This window comes from Pinus tabuliformis, chromosome 8, assembly GCF_031772625.1.
Source record: "Pinus tabuliformis cultivar Carrire ecotype Pingquan chromosome 8, CPIR1, whole genome shotgun sequence".
NCBI classification, from domain to species: Eukaryota; Viridiplantae; Streptophyta; class Pinopsida; order Pinales; family Pinaceae; genus Pinus; species Pinus tabuliformis.
This window is the reverse complement of record NC_142294.1, coordinates 1,722,640,808-1,722,662,991: the sequence shown is the minus strand read 5'-3', so window position 1 is coordinate 1,722,662,991 and position 22,184 is coordinate 1,722,640,808.

The following is a 22,184-nucleotide window of genomic DNA, read 5'->3' as shown; positions in this document are numbered from 1 at the left end:
TACAAATTTGAATTCGATTTCAAGTGAAAAACACAAACAAGCTTCTTTTCGAAATCAAAAGGTAGAGACAATTACGACACTTTATGATTTTGAAGTAAACACTTGTTTCGACACTAGAAATTCACAAATTCAAGCCAAAGGCAAAAGTAAAAGCGTAATCAACTGTCAACAGCAAATAAACTTTCTCCTAAGATCAAAACGACACTTACGACAGATCTAGATCCAAGGGCGACAATATGACCAGTTTACTTTTGCAATGGGAAACTGTAAATGACGTAACAAACACACAAAAACAAATACAATTTCTTTTATACAACTGAGGCGGAATTAAGGCAAAGAAAAGGGGATTTTAAACAGATAAACACACTGAACACAGGCTGCAAAAATCAGAGGCAAAACTGGAAAAAGTGAGCAAAGAACCTCAACTAGGCAGGGCTAGGTTGATCAACACACCTGCTACACAGAGAAACTGAATTGCAACGCAGGTAGCCCTCTCGGGAACTGTGCTGAAATGCAGATTCTCTTCACAGAGCCTGCGCTGAAGCAGAAACGAGAATTCTCTCTGGGTTCTGGGTCATGGTTTGCAGTTTAATCTATGGTTTTTAGCCAGGTAAAAGCAATCAATTGTGTACAATCAGAGGGTTGATTTACAAGACGTTTGAGAGCTATCACAAAGGGTAATCAGATCATTTGTGAGTCAACTGTTCAGATCATAAACAGACCCAGTGAATGGACTAGAGTAGCAGATGTCTACTTTGCATTTGTAAATGGAAAATGCAGTTCGATTCGCTACTCCTAAGTTTATGAGATGAACAACAATAGAAACACAAATAAACTAACTAGACACGTTCCCCAGCGGAGTTGCCATTTTGTTTTCGGGAAAAGTGTCTATTCAGAACGACCCTATCCCACTGGGTTGTGTCAGAGACCTCAGAAACAAACAAGGAAAAACTACTCTTGTATTCTCCTTTAAGAAATATAAACGAAGATGATTAAGATGAACCGACCTGTGTCTTGCGCTAGTTGTTCGATCCAATCTATCTTCTCTTTGTCAGCTTCCACCGATCTGCTCCCTCACTTGCCCAGCGTCACCAAGTTCCTGCAAGTTCACAGAAGAGAGAACTACACAAAGACATGGATTTATGTTCATAAAAAGCTTAGGATCAGATTTAAGCTAAACATACAAATATAACACACATCAGATATACAAGCATGTAGGAGAAACTCAAGTAGTTTTATTGATAAAAAAAGAAGATCTAGGAGGAGTTACAACCGATGATTCCTGATCCAGCATCAGCCTCCCAGCATAGGATCCCTTCTTCACCTCCAACAAAGAATAAATCACCCAATACTCTGATATCTATCACAAAACCAACAACAATTCTCTGCAATGTACAAAATTCCAGCCCCCTGATCTCTTGGTGAGGGATCCATATATAGATGTATGCAAAGAGGATGAGTCAGCTCATGAGTTGATTAGTGGCTTCTCTCTGTCAGCTCTTGCTTCCACTTGGAGACTGAGAGCCTCTTACTCATCACTGGTCGAATTCAGTGAGGCAAGTGTCATTGGAGAAGATCCTGGAAGCTTCCATTGTCTCTCCACCTCGTTGAATGACTCTGCCACTTGTCATTTCCCGCTCAACGCACCCTGGTAGTGCATTCAAGTGCGTTGCAACGCACCTAGCCAGTGTATTTGGGTGCTTTGCAACGCAGCCAGCTAGTGGAGCACTTGAAATGATCCTGTTTTGACTAGTTTTGAGCAGTTTCTGGTGGAGAACTTCTGGGAGAAGCTGCAATTTGTTGACCTTGTTTATTTAGGAGCTGGAACAACACCTTTAGGGACTTAGGATCCCTTGTTTTATGGACATTTCATGCTTATAGCTGTAAGGCACAAAAATGTTTATAACACAATCCTGCATTATAAAGAAAATATGGACTATTTTCAAAAACTCTTTCCTTATCTTGCAAGTTTGAGAAGATTACCGTGAAAAAGCCTCTGACTCCAAACTTGAGTTCTACATGGCTTTTTGGTTTCCATTTCTGCTAGATCCATTTGATCAGGTCCTTCTCCATTGGCCAGACTCCTATGAGTTTGCATATCATCGCGTGGTCCTTCATGTAGCTGTGGCGGTGTTATGAATATGGATTTCTCTATTGCACATGGCAGGCACTACCCTCTATTTCTTGCCTGCCATCTCGCTCCGAGGACTGGGCCATCAGTTGGGCCTGCTGCTTCTTGGGAACTTGGTTGTTTGTTGGTTTTCCCACTTGACTCTCCAACCATTACATTCCGGTAGGAGGGGATCTCTCCCCCCCGTCTGCAGCTTGCATGTCTTTTCATACTATCGGCTTTCTGACGTTTTAGCCGTTCCTCCTGTAATGTCAGGGTTTGTGCAGGTTTTCAAACCCTAGGGTTGGCTAAGCTTTTGTATAATGCTTGTTGTTCTCCACATTTTCAATGTTTTGACATTATTACTTTTATGCGAAGTTATAAATACATTTAAAGTTATAAATATGATAAAATGCACTCTTAATACATTAAACATTCACAATATGTTCTAAATGCCTGTAATAAATTTGATAAAAATATATATTTTGCTAACCATAATATTATATTATTTTATTACACTAAAGACATTTTTAAATTTTTTATCAATATTGTTGATTTATGAAACAAATGTGATTACATGTCTTTTGATTCAGAGATATGTTGTTTCATATTTTTTCCTCAAGAATGAAAATTTTCATTTTATTATTATTGAGTTATAAATTTAGAGAAAAATTTAGATACATTTAATTAAATAATTTAAATATTAAACAAAGTCTTTGGGTAGAAATCACATAAGAGAAATTTTTGGCCGACGCGTTTCGAAAGACTTTGCTTAATTAATTATGGATCACAAAAGCTTGAATACAAAAATTTAAATATTATTTTTAATTATAAATTTTAGTATTAAATTTGAAGTTGAGTCAAATGGTGCATCTATTTCTAAATTTTTTGGTTAATTTTTGAATTATTTGTGTTAGCTCATTGAAAATCTATCAATTGACCTCCCTACTAACTTTATGGATATTCTTCTTTTTTTAAGAACCCTAAGTTGCACTAGAATTGTATGAATAGTAGCGACCAATTTAAAATTAAAAACCAGAATAGACCCATCTTAAGTAATGATCTAACATGAGTTGAAAGAGATCACATTTCTTCATGCACAAACTTATTTAAGAGTGCAAAAAATAATGTGTAATTTTCATTGTTTAAATTGTATTATTGAATGCTATATATTTTTAAGTAGAAGTCAATATTAATTCATATTAAAATATTTTATTCATAACCTACTGATATTTTATTATAAACAACATTAATATTTTATTTTAACATATATATATGAAGTTGATATTCACATAAATTAGTTAAGTTAAATATTCAAATAATTTATTTAAATAACTTGTTATAATATTTTGGAAAAGTACAACACTTAAACATATTTTTTTACCTCTAATTACTTCACATGAAATTATATTAGGTCATATGGACAACTAATTAAACATGCATAGCATATTCTTTTTTATTTTTTATTATAACCACATTGTTTTTCTATTTAGAGAATATTTTATTTTTATTTTAAGAGGGATACATAACTCCAAGTTGAAGAACCACCACATTTCGGGTATCAAGAAATCCAAAAAAATAGTTTTAACACAATCTATGGTTAATCACTTTGAAAAATAAAAATAAAAATAATAATACCTCAATAATTTTAAATTAACTATCTAAATTTAAGTAAAATATTTAATCTAAATTTTATATAGAGAATCAAATTAAATTCATTTACGCTTCATATTTTATGTATATGTATGGAAATGAATCAATATATTTCTGAATGTAAATTGGGGAAAATAATTACATCAATAGAAAAAGTTATTGGTCTTAATATATAACCAACTTAGATCCATATTAACTTCAAATTTTTGAAGGATCAAAATTCTGAAACACACATTAATAATTACCAATTAGAATTATTAAGTTTGTTTGTTTCATTTTTTATTTATTTTACTTTTATGTAATTTTGCCAAGTCAAAATGTTTATATCACATGACATTTCATCATCTCTTCCACAACACACTAAACTCCTAACCCAATAAACTTAATATAAAACAAAATTACACATTTAAATAAAAAATAAAATTAAACATTATTGTAAATATATCCGCAGTTGCGGTAAAACCACGCTGAACGGTAACAATATCACTGGATAAAGGACGAATGCGAATAGGAAAACATGGGAGTAATCTAACAAAATGATAAAGTTTTGAGACAAAAGTGTAAAGGGCACAACAAAACCAGGGAAGAACTCCTTAAACTTACTATATGCATATAGAGGGAAGAGGTCGAAAATAGACCATTATAATATTATTAACGTATTCGGCACGAAGTACTCATATCTCCGCTACCAATTGACTAGTATTGGTAGAAGGACAAGACAACTAGGAGTTAAGAAATGTTGTAGGAAATAAATTGAACTTAGGTGAAAGTTAAAAAAAAAATAAAAATATAGATGGGATTTGTTTTCTTTGATAATATCAAAGATCAAAATTGGAAATACATGAGTTTGATTTTCTATCACAAGGAAGATACACACTAGATTTAAGAGGGGATAACTCCCACCTATGCCAAATTACGGAAATATAATTTCTTGTTCTTAAAGGTGAAAATCATTATTCCTTCAGACCGATTGAGGATGTGTCTAATTCGAGGATATGATTTACTCTCTATGAGAATAAGGTGATTAGAGAATTATTTTTGAATACTAAGACTAAGAAAGTGTGCCTAAACGTGTGATATAAATATGTGTAACTATATTAAAAAAAATTACTAGCATGGGGATCTAAAGGGACAGAAAGTGGAGGTGCCATGCTTATCTACAGTCTAGAGTAAGGCTAAAATGTCAAAAAAATATAAGGCCCTAATGTGAAAGGGTTGAAGAGAGTCCCTCAAATCCGGGAAAAAATGGGCTGCAGAAAACGATTAGCTTAAAGAAATAAGGGTGTTGAACACATTTATGCAAAGAAACGAAAGTTGGAATATGCTGGAAACACATAATAAATCTACCAAAGGTAAGAATCATTAATAAGTGGCAATGAGAAATAATAATCTTATAAAATAAATGTTATCTGATGTGGGTAACACATAGAATCTACTATAGACTGTCACAATAAAATAAGCAAGAATGTAAATTGGAAATGGGATAATAATCTTATAAAATAAATGTTATCTGATGTGGGTAACACATAGAATCTACTATAGACTGTCACAGTAAAATAAGCAAGAATGTAAATTGAAAATGGGAAGCACTCAATATTTTGCTGAAAAAAATTGATTAAGCAAGAGAGGAGCATACAATACAATGATCAAAGATAAGTCATTGAGATATATAAACCTAGATAGGAGAGATTTCTTTTATATATATTAATACCACTAAATATACACCTAGCCAACAACAAATGTTGATCATATCTGTTTTCCAATAGTGCACCTTTTAGGTTGAAAAGTAAACTACCAAGGTAGGTTGAATGAAATTGGTATAACAATTGATACAAGTTAAGGAAAATGTGATTTGCTTAAAAAAAAAACAGATAGTTGAAATAAGTAATCTTTTCGAGTTAAGGAGTTGGAAAAATAATTACCATTACAGACATATAACGGAAGAAATGACGAAGTCTGGGCCAGGAAATGAATGGAAATAATATAAGAAGCAGTTGGAACCAACTTTGGAAGGAAATGAACAAGATATCCATGTGTAGAATGTTCTACTTTTAAATATATTAAATCTCAGTAAAGTGGAAGAATATTAAAATAATGAGTAAAATTGATATTAGCTACTAATCAAAGCTAACCAACTTAAATTAATGGAAGAGATAACAATGTCAGTCTAAAAATAAAAAATTGAAACTAGAAATATGTAGTCTTGAAGAAATAAAGAGAACAAGGTATCATAAAGTGTGAAACAGGTGATGTTGATTGTGGATGAACAATGAGTTACCGATTAAACACTAGTATTGGTAACAAGGATCAGTGGCGAATGAGCATTGTAAAGTCCATCTGCAAGATATGATAATAATAACCTAACAATATAGCGAAAACCATAGATGTGTAAGTGGAAAAAAAAATTATAACTAAATTATAACTTGCTACAAATATTTCATTGTTCATTGATATTTTACTATAAACAATGCACACAATAAGATACCATACTGCATCTTGGGGTTTATAAATGAGTCATATTTATGATATTGTACATGGCCTTGAGTCTATTAATATAATATGTATTTATAATGTTGACTTTATTAGCTGCATGTAAATAGTATGTTGAATGCAGATGAAAGTTATGCAACACATATTCATATTCAACATAGATGCTAGAAAGGGCATGGAAGGAATGAAAAAGTATAGGTGCATCTTAATTGGGTCTTCACCCAAATGGAAGGAAAAAAAAAACATAAATGTGATAAATAGGGAAAGAAAAGAAAAAACTGCCTTTTGGTGAAGGGAAGAGGAAAGTTCTTGGACCATGCAAAGGACTTTGCAGGATGCTAAAACTTTACAGAACCGGTAGAATTGGGACTATAACAAGCTAACTATTATTTCTTATTCATGTTTAAAATTATAATGTTTAACAAGTACATGACAATTTCTGTTCTAATTGATTGATTTTTTTCTTCAGATAACGTCAAGGGAAACATTTGGAAAAAAAACAGTGGTATCTTTCACTAGAAAGAGATCCGGCTCTCGAAGTGAGTTGTTGCTCCTGGTAAAACTGAAATGAGCATGAAATAAAGAAGATGGAAGGAGGAAAAATTATCCAGCAAGAATTGAGAAATTAAAAACTGGACAACGAACACCGAGGACGATGTTAATAAAAAGGGGAGGAGAATGTAATACCCCGTTGTGGAAAAACCGCTCTGACTACACTGAGTGGAGTGGAAAGAATGACAGCAAATCCAAAGAAGAATATCAAATTAATTATGTAAATGGTTATTTATTAATAAATAAATAGATGAGATGTATGCACTTGGGAATGAGATAGTTAAAGATGATACTCTTTCCAAATAAAATTCCATTGGTGAATGGAAATAGATAATTACTTCATGATAAGAATTCTAGATAAGCTTAATGGATGGGAGATAAATATCCATTAAGTTTCCTAGCTAGAGAAAGATGTTACCCTTGGAAAAAAAAAAAAAAAACTTCGCGGGAGAGAAAGGCGAGCTTTTATGGGAAAGTCCTAGGCGAATGGATAAAAATATCCACAAATGCAGGATGCCACTAAAGGAAACCTTATCATAAAAGGCAGGAATTAAATGCCCATTGAAGGGATAGGCAAGAGCTTCATCTCAAGGGTGAACTGGAGGAAGTAGTTCTTGTTTGGGTAGAAAACAATTGTGATAATTCCAAGTACTTGCTTTGATGAGAATTAATTGTTATCTTTGTAAGTATAGAGAATATTTATTATGTGTAGCGGTGTGTTTAATTTTATTCAGTTAGCTACAATGAAGGTAGGAATTTCAATATATATATATATAGATATGATGTTGAGAATAGTAATGCAGTGGGGTGGAGTGTAGGTATTTTGGGAATAGTCTTTATGTTTGCCAAATGCTATGAATTTTAGTGGGAAAATAACACAAAAGAAAAATAGTTATTTATTTCCAATTTTAGTCACATAATGCCATTATTCTTCTTTATAAGCGACGGATCATGGAGTAGGGATTCGAAATGGTCAGTCCTGAACCCTAATTATTTTGAGGGAAAAAGAACCAAAACGTGTGTGGAGGGGTAGGGATTATCGTTTCAGTCAATATGATTATTAAATTGTTTCAATTTATTGGAAAAGAACAATAAAGGACCATAATATGGCAAAAATATTAGGTGGGGTAGTTACCTAGGACCCATAATGGTTCACCCACACCATGAGTCTGATATAGGTATTGGTTAATCCTGAAAAGACTATTTTCTCTATGGAAGCTACCAAGAAAAAAACATTTTCACGCCAAGGAGAAAGGGAAATAAGCAGAGAGTGGGTTACGCGTCTAAAAGTTAGAATGCCAACAAAATTCGAAATTATAGTTTGTGAGGTGATAATTGAATGAGAACCGTTACCAAGGGGATGACTAACTCGTCAGAGTAATTTTAAGTCACCAAATTAAATTTTCTATAACCCGACCATGTGACGGAGTGGTGGGGTCGGTTATAAAAGTAATGTATAAGGAAAAGACAAAAAAAAAAAAACACTAAACTGATATTGCATATTCTCACAGAGGGTTATATACACGAGTGAAGTCCGAATATAGGTGCAGATATATCCCTTATAAGCCATTATAAAGAGCAGATACAAGATCAAATGGAGATGGAAAAAGTAGGAGCGAATACGTAAAATGTTTATCGCAAAGACATTTTTTATAATTCCATTAAATCAAATATATACATTTTACAGAAAAGGAAGGTGAGATAAAAATCTCGTCCGAATTTACAAAACTTAGAAATATAAAAAATAATGTCGCACATCATGGTGAGGTATATGATCAATCCCTTCCCTAAACCTATGAATATGCAAAAATACGACCATTTAATATACATAGGAGGCATGGTATCTAGTTCCAAAAACCGGCCTTCCTGCTATAGTAAGCGACGTAGCTCACCAAAAACCTGTTAAGATGATTCTGGGTTCACTGTGTGCCGCGCAGAGTATAGCCCATCTCCCAAATGGTAAGAGGGAACTTGGATTAACGGTTTAGGGTTCGAGTTCTTGCCAGGCCCACTGTTTGATCGATTCGATCCATCCTAGCCATCCAAAGGTATCAGTAAAACCATGAATGGGCACCCATGTGATGTGCACATGACATTCGGTGAGCTGGTCTAGAGGGATTGGCAGCTAGTCCTTCCGGGTGTAAAGTGTCTTGCGCTTTTGGGACTTGGTGCAGTGGAACTTGTATTACGTACCAGATAAATTCTAAGCTTAAGGAAACATGCCATTCAAATATATAGTCATGCATCGACTTAACTAAGTTTATAACAAAGATCAGAAGGATTTATCCATGAAAACCTCGAAAGATACACGTCCAATGGTGATATCCGACCAGAAATTATATTACCCAAATAAAGGTTACGTTAATAAGAATTGAAGGGTAGTTCAACCTTATAAAGTAAGGGTAGTAAATAGAAAAAACCCATAGCGTTTCCATAAGTATTAAACCCATGGATCGAGCCATCTCTGATTGCAAATATCACAGTAAATCCTTTTGGGGTTATAGTTGTCATTTACATTAGAGGCAAGGCATAGGGTCTAGGTGGATGTCCAATCGCGGTGGATTAAGAAAAAGAAGTTGTAACATAATTATATGTCTCATATGAGGTAAAGTATGTGCTATGTTCATTCTAGTATTAGTACACAATATTAACCCCTTCACCTTGGTGAGAAGAAATGAAAGCCGAGACTCACATAAGTTCTATGGACTATGGTTCTTAAGTCATAAATTTCATATTGGAATCATGAGTAATGGCTATACATTACTAAGTTCGTACCAAAACCAATAAAATTATTATATGAGCCTTAGGGTGGGGTAGCCCAATATCAAGTCTACTTAGGCTTATAGTAGGACTAGCATAAAGGTAACATAGTAGAATGGGGTGAACCAAATACAATTCCTTATCGCTCTAGCCAATAAGCACAAATGGATTAGATAGTGTTTTAATTTTTTTTTTGTATAACCGAGGTAATGAAAATTGGACTTTCAAATAAACAACATTATTCCAACTTGCAAAATTCTAAAGCATCAGAGAAAATAAAAAACTAAGTTGATAGACACTAGAACTTTGAAAAACAACATTTTACAATTTCAAATAATGTAGGATATTTATCGTTTTTCATTCTAGTTTCAAAGGTATACATACGAGAGTAAAGTGTGAAATTGTATCTTTTAATATAACAATATATTTGACATATTGAGGCTTGAATGTGGTATTATATATATATATATATATATATATATATATATATATATATATATATATATATATATATATATATATCTTGTTACTATTTTTTATGTGACATTAGTTTTTTTAATATAAAAAGTATGCTAGACAGTATAGTGTTTTTGACATAAAATTGAAAGGAAGAACTTTTTATTTGAAAATCTCCCTACCAAAAGAAATTAAGAAATATCTAATTTTTGTACACTTTTCTTGTTCACCCGAAGAGGAATGTCTTTTGCACTAAAAACTCCCATAAACCTCTCATGTATATTTTAACATAGAACCACATTCAAGTATCAGTAAATCCAAAAAAAAAAAAACTCCCGTAAACCTCTCATGTATATTTTAACATAGAACCACATTCAAGTATCAGTAAATCCAAAAAAAAAAACTCCCATAAACCTCTCATGTATATTTTAACATAGAACCACATTCAAGTATCAGTAAATCCAAAAAAATAAATCTCTAAAGCATATTTTAACATAGAACAACACTCAAGTATAGTAAATCCAAAAAAAATAGTTTTGGCACAATCTATGGTTAAACATTTTGAAAATATCAAAAAATTTAGTTATAATGAAATAATTAACGTTAATCACTTTGAAAAATAAAAGAATTTAATAATACTTTAATAATTCTAAAATTAACAATCTAAATTTCAGTAAAGTATTTAATGTGCATTTTTATTTTAAGTAAAATATTTAACATAAATACCACAATTCAAAGTCTCCATTATACTCATCCCTCATACTTGCTTCTGGTCAATCAAATAACAGTATTCATATCTCTAGAAAAATATGGCTCTTGTATACAATTTGAAAATATCAAAACATTTAGTTATAACAAAATAATTACATTTTTATTTTAAATAAATCATTTAATTTAAATACCTAGATTCAAAATATCTATTACTTAATACAAATACAAATATTATACAAATATTTAATTAACTATGGATTAAGAGCACACTTGCCTATAATTTGTTTCATGAATAAGACAACTTTACATCTGAATTGAATATTATTTATATTTCCTTATTATGTTCTTTGAATATGCATTAGCCACATTTAACTTCATCCTTTCCCATAATTGTAAACATATTTTATTATTAGCAACATTTAACTTCATCCTTTCCCGTCACTGTAAAAATATTTTATTATTCACACATATGATATATATATATATATATATATATATATATATATATATATATATATATATATATATATATATATATATATATATATATATATATATGGAGATGAGAATACAAAGAATGAGTAATTGTTAAAATATAATGTAATCGGGAATTGAAAGAAAGAGGAGAGCCTCACACATTATTTTCACAGTTTCCATTGAATTATTTTGGTAAACTCCATCATTTTGAACATATTCTATCAATTGTAGCCACACTGTTATAGGTCTATTTGGGCACATCACTCCCAACATCTAGATCAGTACTATTAGGGCTCATCACTTTAAATGCCCCCTTCCCTGAAAGTTTCTTGGCCCGAAGCCCTCCATAAATGCCTCCTTAAGGGACCAGCGCAGCCTTGGAGAGTGGTAAATGTGGGATACATCAAGGCCCTCTTATGACGAGTCACTTCTTGTCGACATCAACATATTATCTAAGAACTTGAATTAGAAACACCCTTCCAGTACCTTGAGGCTTGCATACATCAATGGTAGGTTTCTCGCTTCTGGCGATAGGTTGACATCACTAACCTTCGACCAAAAGACTTTGCATGGTGTTCGACATCAAAACATCTATTCACACCATGCAGCATTTACTGTAGTACCTTGAGGATCATTATCATTATCAGTGATTTCTCTCGCGTATGTTAACAGCTTACATCATTAGCCGGTAATCAAATAATACTTTCCCATGTTCGACTTTAGATCACATATTCACATGGTTAGACTCATACTTGAGCGAGCGATTGAACGAGATAGAAGACCCCAGATCTAGTTTCATCCACTCGAGCTGCGATTTTAGGAGAGTACTAAATCATCTGTATAATGGCTTTACGCATATGGTCATCCTATCATGGGTCCATATCTGTAGATGACTATCTATGTATATGTAATGAAAAGTTTATATGCTGAGCATGGGTATGCATTCCCTCAGAAATTCATGAAAAATCCAAAATATAATGATATTATGTATTGTAACTGATGCAGGTCACCATTTTCTTCAGAACCTCCTCATCACATCGTAAAGCATATCACTCAACACTATCATTTTAGACTTCATGCTTTAGGGGGTAATTGTCACAGGTCTATTTGGGCACATCACTCCCAACATCCAGATCAGTACTATTAGGGCTCATCAAACCCTAATTCAGTTGCTACATGCCCTAGACAAGTCATCACTTTGAATGCTTCCTTCCCTGAAAGTTTCTTGGCCTGAAGCCCTCCAGAAATGCCTTTTTAAGGGACCAACGCAGCCTTGGACAGGGGTAAATGCGCTTCAGTGTAGGTAGGCTCATGAAAGTGTGCATTTTAGTGCACTTAGGCCCACTTTGACTTGGGTTGGGCGAGATTGAGTGAATTCCACATAGGGTTCTTGGAATATTCTTATCTTATGGAGCCTTCTAGAAGATTCCCACACTTATCATCTCCTATGAGCTCGAAATTAGATAGGGAATGAGTTAAGTAACCTCCTATCCTCTCATCCCTTCCTCCATGGAAACTAACTCTAAGTTTGGAAGGCCATTGAATACCCTCATTTATCACAAAACCACCTTCATCTTCCTATAAATTGAGCACTCATCTAAGTGATCAAGGGATGGACTTTGATGAATTGTATGGAGATAATATTGGTTTGAGGATTTAGATTATCATGGAAAATTTTAGGGGCGAATGTTCGCCCTTTGGGGAAATTAAGGGGTTTTAAATTTTTAGTGGGCGAATATTTTGTATCATAGTACATTTTTACAAATCACCTCAAATAGCCCACCTTAGTTTAAGGGAGAGGGTAAAAAAGGTAAATTCGGCCCTTGAAATTAGGAGCTACAACCTTCCATTCGCCCTAATTTTCAAGAATAGGTTTTATTTAAGTGAATCCTATGGGCCAAATACCATATTTATAAAAGAGGTATGGTAAATTAATAAAAATATAAATAAATGAGAGGTATGGTAAATAAATAAAACATTTTTTATATTTACTCCATAAGTCACCTTATATACATGCAAGGGTGTAAACAAATAAAAATATAAGTAAAGTGGAGGTATGTTAAATAAATAAAACGTCTTTTTATACTTACTCAAAAGGTATGGTAAATAAATAAAAATATAAATAAACTAGACGTATGGTAAATGAAAAAAACCTCTTTTTATATTTAGTCCATAACCCTCGTTCTATTTATGAAGGCTCAAAAAAGAGGTTTTATTTAAGTGAATCCTATGGGCCAAATACCATATTTGTAAAAGAGGTATGGTAAATTAATAAAAATATAAATAAACGAGAGGTATGGTAAACAAATTATTATTATTATTATTATTTATATTTACTCCATAAGTCACCTTATATTTACGAAAACTCAAAAAATGCGTTATATTTAGGTGAAACCTATGGGAAAAATACCATGAGACAAATACCATGGGCTAGATTATTATTAATACCATGCAAAAAAACATTATTAACCCTAATATTAGTATTAATAAAAATAAAAATGGCACATGGTATTGACCCATGGTATTCACCAAAATGGCATATGGTATTCACCTATGGTATTCACCTGGAATGTAGCCTATTTAAATGGGGGAATTAAACCAGCATAGATCCATCTTTACTCTAGATCTACTAAACCCCCGAGAGGTATCAAATATCGTGATATGCAAACTAGCATAGAGTGAAAAAATATTTGATCCCTCTTGGGGCTTGGTGGATCAAGAGTAAAAATGGATGTTGTTTTAATGTATGTTAAACATTTTAGCTTGGTTAAAATAAAAAATAAAATAAAAATCAACTATTAATTTTATTAATTTTTATAAATTACTAATAGTAATTTTTAAGCTCCATGTTTATGATAACCCATGGTAATACCATGGTATTCATGTGAGCATAGACTATTTAAAGGGGAAATTCTATCATCTTAGATCCATCTTAATTCTGGGTCTACCAAGTGCTCAGAGGGATAAATAGAATTCATCCCCCTAAGAGTGGCAAATGTGGAGTTAAGATGGATATAGGTTGGTTTTTACGATAATGAAGATATTAAATAGACTTAGGAAATTATATTGTAAAAACATCTTAAGGTGAATGGTTAAAGCATAAACATTGGACAAGTATATTTGTATACTTCTGTTTTAAACTGAAACAAATCTAGGGCTAAAAGGAATGGATTGATTATACTAGTCATCCTTCTATAACTTTCCAACATAGGCTGGAGTAAATAGATTGTAATTTGGGTAATTTTTCTAACTGCAAACAGGAACATACTTGTGTATTGGCAAGGTGGTTACGAGGTCCCTAGAAGCGATGAATTTGAATTTTTCTTGGTTTTAAATATAGTATTAGGTTTTTTCTCATGCTTTTTGTGAATAACACGGGTGAATTTTATCCTACACCGACTAAGTTATCGATATGTAATTTTGGTAATTTTGATTTCAAAAGATATTTCAAAGAAATGCAATGATTTCGTTTATGTATTCAATAAACACAATATTCTAATGGAATTCTGCATTTGTGGTTTACCTATACAGATTCCATGGAGAAGTATTAGTGGTGTGACACCAATTTTCCTCAACCAGAGGCTTTAGTTTTACTCTTTTCTAGAAGCAAATACTTTCTTCCAACATTTTTGAGTTCCATGAAAAATTTGAGGGTCCTAATAGTATTCAATTATGGGTTCAAGAGAGACATAGTATTCAATTATGGGTTAAAGATATCCACACTAAATGATCTATCGGCCTTATCTTCACTTAGTTTAAGACTATTCACTTGGAGAGGCTGCATGTGCCCCCACTTCAAGAGCATAGTAAAGTCATGTAGAACTTAGAGAAGCTATCTTTAAGCTTTTACTGAATATTGGAAAAATGTCTGGGTTCAATAACACCCAGTCGAGCATTAAACCTCCAATAATGCTATATTTTAACCTGGAGCACTTTTGTGATTGGAGGAGATGCCCCCTCGTATTTGTGACACATCTTCAGTTGTGAATTGGACTATTACTAATTGTCATTTCCTTCGAAAGTTACCTGATGACTTGGGGAACCTCAATTCTTTAAGAATGTTAAGGAAGGAAAGAAAGTACATTATGCTAAGTTCTCTTATGCTTTTCAAGTTTTTATTGGATATCTACAATGTTTCAGGTAGGAAAGTACATTCTGTTAATGAAAATTTGTCTTGATAGAAAGGCCCAATTTCAAATTCTAATGCTTTCAAGAAACATTGTATAACTGTAATGTTTCTAAAAGGAAAACATATTTTTTCAATTTAAGTATCATGATCCCATATTCCAACTTATTTTTCAGTAACCCATTAGGCTTTGTAGATTTGAATAAATCCATGTCTTTTCATAAGATCCTCTTCCAAATTAGAACACAGTTTCCTTTTGGCAATAACCACATACAATGTCTTGATTTTGTTATTGAGAAAATAGAGGTTGTGAAACAAGCTTGTGCCATACAAGGACTTGATTCATTGATTATGTATCAATTATGGCTCTTGATGTAACAATGTCTTGATTTTGTTGCTTGAAAATAGAGGTTATGTTTTACTATTTCACAGAATTTCTTACAATCTTTCCATAAGTATTGATTTTTAATCTTAGTCACTGAGGGATGACAGTAATGACAAAGGTAATATTCCATGGTTTGAAGTTCCCCTCTTACTAAATATTTAAATATATCACCACAATTTAACTATTAGTTAAAGGAATTGTGTTTGATTTGTAAACAATTTATTGCTTGATTTATAGATTTTGATTTTTTTCCTTTTTTATTTTTTTCTCAGAATTGGTATGAGATATATTCCAAGATTTGGGTTCCCTAGTTTCCCCACCATAGCTACTAGGTTCAGATGCTATCATTAAATATTCTCGGAATGTTACAACTTTTCCAGTAAGTGTGCTTTGAAACATTGTTGTTGCTTTTCCATGGTGTTAATGCAAATAAGCACTGCAACTAGTGCCATTATTTAGATTAAGTGCTAAAATCTAGGCGGTCTTGTAATGATGGAGTGATTGTTTTCTAGCTACTAAGGCCATATTCATTTTTATCACTTATGTTTTCCTGAGATATTCAAATTTAGAGTAAGAATTTAGGTCTCATTTCCATTGTAGATTGTAGTTAGTTTCTTGAACAAAATATATAGTAGATTATCTTTTACTAATCAACTGTGGATGTGATCCCTCACAGGAAAGGAAATTCAAAGTGACTTTGATTTCACATTGATTTGTCAAAACATCCACACAAGAAAGGAGATTCAAAGTGACATTGATTTCACACTGATTTGTCAAAATGGGGGAAAGAGAAAAGGAAACTTTGTATTCAACAATGCTCTTAATTTCATATGTACATGCACAGACATATTAGTAGAAAATATTGAAGGGTTGCCTAAGTAATATTTTCCATTCCACTACATTCTTTATAGCTTGTAAATAAATAACTCAGAACAATTCATTACACTACTTGTTATTCTTTATTCATTAGTGGTTAAGGTTTTGATATTGAACTGGCTAAGATTTTTCTTCCTTCTGTGAAATTGTGTTTTCTATAATGCTTCTTTTTCATTCACTATGGATAGCATATAAAGTGTGTCTAATGGAGTAGGAAGATTGGAAAGCCTTGTGATCCTTGAACTATGTTACAAGGTAGAAACCCAATGGGGCAGGGTAAGTGCATCCCCACAAAGGCGTCACAAATACCAAAGTTGGTATTGGCTAGCACCTTGAGCTAGAAAATTTCCTTTACCCTTGTATTAACAGTGAATTTGGAGAGGATTCTAATATTATCTTTATAAGATTTATATCAGTTAAGATTGATGAATAAAATTCATGAGACATGAGCTAGGATGTCCTTGCAAGGTGGTTGTTGATTATTGGAAGCTATGATGGCCATTATGTCAGGCCAGGTGGTCACACTCCCTTGATCGTGAGCACGATTGTGATCAAGGAGGAAGACTTCATAGTATAGATTGATTGTTTAGCAGTGATAGTTAGTGGGCTCATTCACAAAAGTTTCTATTTCACTAATCCTTTTTATAGAGTTGTCAAATTCAATTTCCAAAGGTTTTAATTACACTATAGAGTTGAGTTTTGAGAGAGTTGTGATTCACAGTGTTAAGTATAGCAGCTATGACACTTGAATGAAGACAAGCATAGTAGAGGTATTAGACTCTGTTATAAGCTTACCTGCATACTATAAGGGAGTTGGTTGGCTTTTTCATAATTTTATAAACAAGTTCCATGTCGTGGAAACGTGAAAAAAAAATAGTGCTATTGCCACCATGTGGCTCTTGTCATATATGGTTTTATACTTTTTCAAAAAATTCTCTAAGAGTTCACAATGCTAAGATTCACTAGGAATTTACAAAGTTTTATTAGTTAGTGAAAGACTCGCCAAGATCTTACAAGATTTTATAATTGAGTAAAATATTTGCCATGCCTAGTGAGAGATTCGCCAAAAAATATATATATATATACATATTATATTATTGATAAAATCGCCTTCCATTTTTCCTATATACCATGGAGATTCGCCCATTTATTATACATATAAATTTAGGGGGTTCTTAAAATTTTCCCTGTAGATTATAGAAAGTATTGTTATGCTACTGGAGTGTTGTGATTTTGATGTGATGTTGGATGGAACTCAAGGTGGAGGAGTGACATTGGATCATACTTCATGGTTGTAACTCTTCCTTCTACTTAATAAAGTAGTTTACACCTTTTCCCATATTCTTGTCTTTATGTGTGTAAATGCTTTCGATTCCATTTTCTCATAGTTGATAGATCTCTTGATTTGACTGGTTTTTGCCCTCTGTTTATGATTGCAGGCACTTGTCGAGCGGATTAAGTTCGAGAAGGAGCGACGGGAGTCATACAAAGAAAACAAAGGGAAAGCGAAAGATAACAAGTAGGTCCCTTGTCTTATTTATCTTCTATATAAAAAGGTTAAGCGCTTTAATTTTGTTGTTCTAGGTGTAGCTACCCACCTAGGGAAATTGTGTTTATCCGTAGATGAAAAATTTCACATAACACACATGCAAAGGAAAAACAAGTGGTTAGACAGGCTGAGGTCTGAAGGAACATAAAGGGAGCATCATGAGCTCCCAACTCAAAGGAGGATAGCATCATGGTTGATACACACAAAGGCACCTCGACTTCATGTGTAATGACCCCTCCCACTCCTACAGTGTTGCAGATAGAGGATAACGCCACATTCACTTGCAAGGATCGAAACATGTTTTGGGTGGTACTAAAGGAATTTTTTTAAGGACAAAACCTTATGAAAAATCCCAAAATGGTGAAGCCCCTAAGAAGGGATATCTGTGTCCTCGTTGGTCCCTTTATTTGCCTAAACTCGCCATGTAGAGATGTTCTAGTCACGAGGAGATGTTTATTGGTTATAATTATTATTTTAAAGATTAATAAGTTGAACGGTTAGAAAAATCAAGATTTGGTTGATAATTAAAACAGTGAGATCTAAGGGTGGAAGAACTCTCAATCGTCTAACAATAGATCTGATGGTGCAGAAGAGTGCAAAGTGGCAATTGAGAAGAATATCCCTAAAGAGCCTATTAATAGAATAATAATTCTCTCTATATATAACTTACATTTTTGGTTATTAATATTTTTTTAAATTTTATATATCAATTCCATATTAAAAATGAGATAAATGACACATACTCACAATAAAAAAAAGAAGAAGATAATATAAGAAAGTTTTTAATTTAAATTATTTTGTTATTTCTTATGAACATTGAAATATGTTATGTACGAGTAATAGTGAATATTTGTGTTCTGAATATATTTTTATTTTAACTATTACATGTCAACTAAACATAGAATGAATTACAAATTTACATATCATGGAGCATCTCAACTCCATATTAAGTAGTGAAAGAATTACATATCTCCTCAATATTAAAAAGTAAAATAGTAATATGGAAAGAATTACATATTTCTTTAACATTAAAAAGTAAAATATATATTTTTTCTTTATTTTCAATTAATTTATTTCTATATAAAGTAGATGTAAAATTAAGGTGGAAATTAAAGTATTGTTGGTTTTTGTATCTTGATGCCTAACTTCTCAAATAATCTGATCTATTTGAGATATACCTCTCCGTAGAGGCTAGATATAAGTGATTGGAGACTTCCACCATTATTTATCACTAACATTATTGTTTTTTTATTATTATTATTTTTTTAATTTGTTATTGTAAATACTATTTTTTAATTTTTAAATGTAACATCACATGACAACAATTCTCCGCATACACAAGTATAAATCACCCCTTGAACCAATCAAAAGAATTTAAAATATAAACATTGTTAAATATGGAGATAGGGGTGCATTATACTTATTAAAAATGTATGTAAGATAAATAATATAATAATTTTATAAAATATAATAAATATAATAATTAAATTTAAGAATATGATAATTTTCTAAAACATATTTACTAGAAAATATTGGAAAATAAATGAGCCACATCCCCTAGAACTTTCAAAGATTAAAGTTTAAATATTCATTACCTTTTGAAAGCTGGAGTTTAAAATTCATTTATTAATCGAAAGTGACGATTATACCGAATTTTAAATATATTAAATAAGGATGTTTGATATTTATCAAGGACAAATTTCTCTAAGGTCCATAGCCTCCAAAGGACAAATTACCAAGGGCCCTACATATCCTTCCATTGTAGGAGGTCACCGAATGCGTATAGGATTGTACCTGCAGAATCGACAAGCTGAATCCTATATGTGATCTTTCGAATAGAAACACTGAACCTCCCTCATAACCTTGCATCGTAATCTCAATCAATGATAAAGTTTCACTCCATACTCAACAATTTCTGTAAATACATATTATAGAAGAGAGTCCATACATTGCCAATGGAAGCTGCCATGAATGATTGTGCTAACAACCATTATCCAATTAGGAACCAAACAATAGATATCTCCCAAGCGGGTATAGTGTCATCTCCTTTCAATACTTTTAACCATTTTCTTAGACTTCTGTCTGTTAGAAAATTATATATTATAGAGAAACAGAACACATAAAATATATTGCAAAATACAAACACAGAAAACACATAAAACAAAAGAGACACAGATATACATGGTTCACCCAATTTGGGTTACGTCCACGGAGAAACAGCCAGTCCTTCCTTTTATATTATCCAGCAAACTGAAGAGATACAACCTACAGGAGATCTGTTGTAATTCCCTCTTCACTCTCACACAATCTCCTCTCTCTTTCTCACTCAAAATACAGATCTACATTGACGCAATACAATTCCCTCATATATAGCGAGGGGTTGCCTTCTAGGGCAAAAAACCCTAAATTAAACATAACTTCTACCTTTAGATCTCCGCGTAATGAACAACTTAGATTGACTACGAAATTACAAAATTTTACAAGGAAATTTTACATCTATTTTTAGCTTCGAGGACGCTCCCAAAGGTTGCAGCCGCCCCCCCCGGACCCCCCCTACAGCGTAAATATTATGGGCGGCGTTGCCGCCACATTATGAACTGGGGTCCAATGTGGTGATACCTCTGAATAAAGAAGATAATCAGGCTCCACACCCAACACTGTGATTTTTCAGGTTAGGGTTTTCTAGTTTTGTCACAGTGATGCAATGCAAATCGTCCAGATTCTAATGAAAAATCCTTCCGTGAAAGAAGATGTTTCAACTTTCCAATGGGCTTTCCTCATTTATATGTTATGGCTATCGTTTAATGGTCGGGATAATGTGTCACCATTATTTTATTTTCATGAGCTTAAGTTGATTGCATATTAGGACATCCAACGGATATGGAACAAAGCTAGTAGTTGATTTTGCTAATTTTTCTCTATATGTTTGGATGCTTGGAACCTGCACTACATGAGGAGCATAACACATTTCCAAATTATAAATTCATTCAAAGATAAATTTGATAAGTTGATTCCTTATATAACTGTTATTAGATTTCCAATAAATTTGGAAGCTTGCGTATAATATTTGAGTGTGCAGGCACGCTATGTATTGCAGTGGCTAACATTCTCACAGCTTTGATCGGAGAAGTGTTAGTTGTGCCATGGGGTGTTGCGCAGTTAGGATGGATTGTAGGGCCTATATCCATTATTATATTTGCTTCGATATCATTGTATTATGATATTTTTCTTGTGAATTGTTACAGATCTCCAGATCCAGTCTCAGGGCTCATTAGAAACTATTGTTACACTGATGCAGTACAAGTGAATCTGGGTGCTATATCTTTCCATGCTTAGATTGATTCAAATTTTCCTTCTATAGGGGAGAGCCACCAGTGCTTTACCACCTCCATGTCAAGCAGCACTAACGCCATGCCGACACCCTCGCCGTTGTATGACACGTTGCCACCGCATGCATCCACCTGTTGCTCGTATATACCCACTAGTTCAGCATGTTGACTTGGGGTTTAGGGTTTGTAACGACATAGTGTTTGCTAATTTTTTGTGCACAATTCATTTCTATTTGGGTCTTCTTGTTGTTCGTTTGATCTGCCAGGTATTTGTGTGCCGCTGCTTTAATGGCGGTCACTGCCATAACAATCCTCAGTGATGTAGGTAGTGGTTTTGGTGATGCGGGAAGTGGTTTATGGAGCAACAAAGATGGTCATGTTGGAGGTTGTTCGGTTGTGTTCATTTGTTTTGTCTTATTTTTTGACTGTTTTTTCTTGCCCGTCTGGTGGTATGAGCTCATTATTCGTCTGCATTCCTCCTTATGGTAGATTTAGCTCAGCTCAGTGTTGGACATGGCTGTTTTGCGCCCCGAAGGGATTTTTCAGTTTTGTAGGTAAGTTTGTGAGCTTGAATTTCACATTTTTTTGTAGTTTTGGGGATATCTAACCATGTTTGATGTTGTATTGCAGGTTGTTTTAGGTTGTTGTAGTCTGAGCTACGGTTTTTGGGGCATCTGGGGTTCTTGTGGCTTTCTGGCATGGAGAAAGTT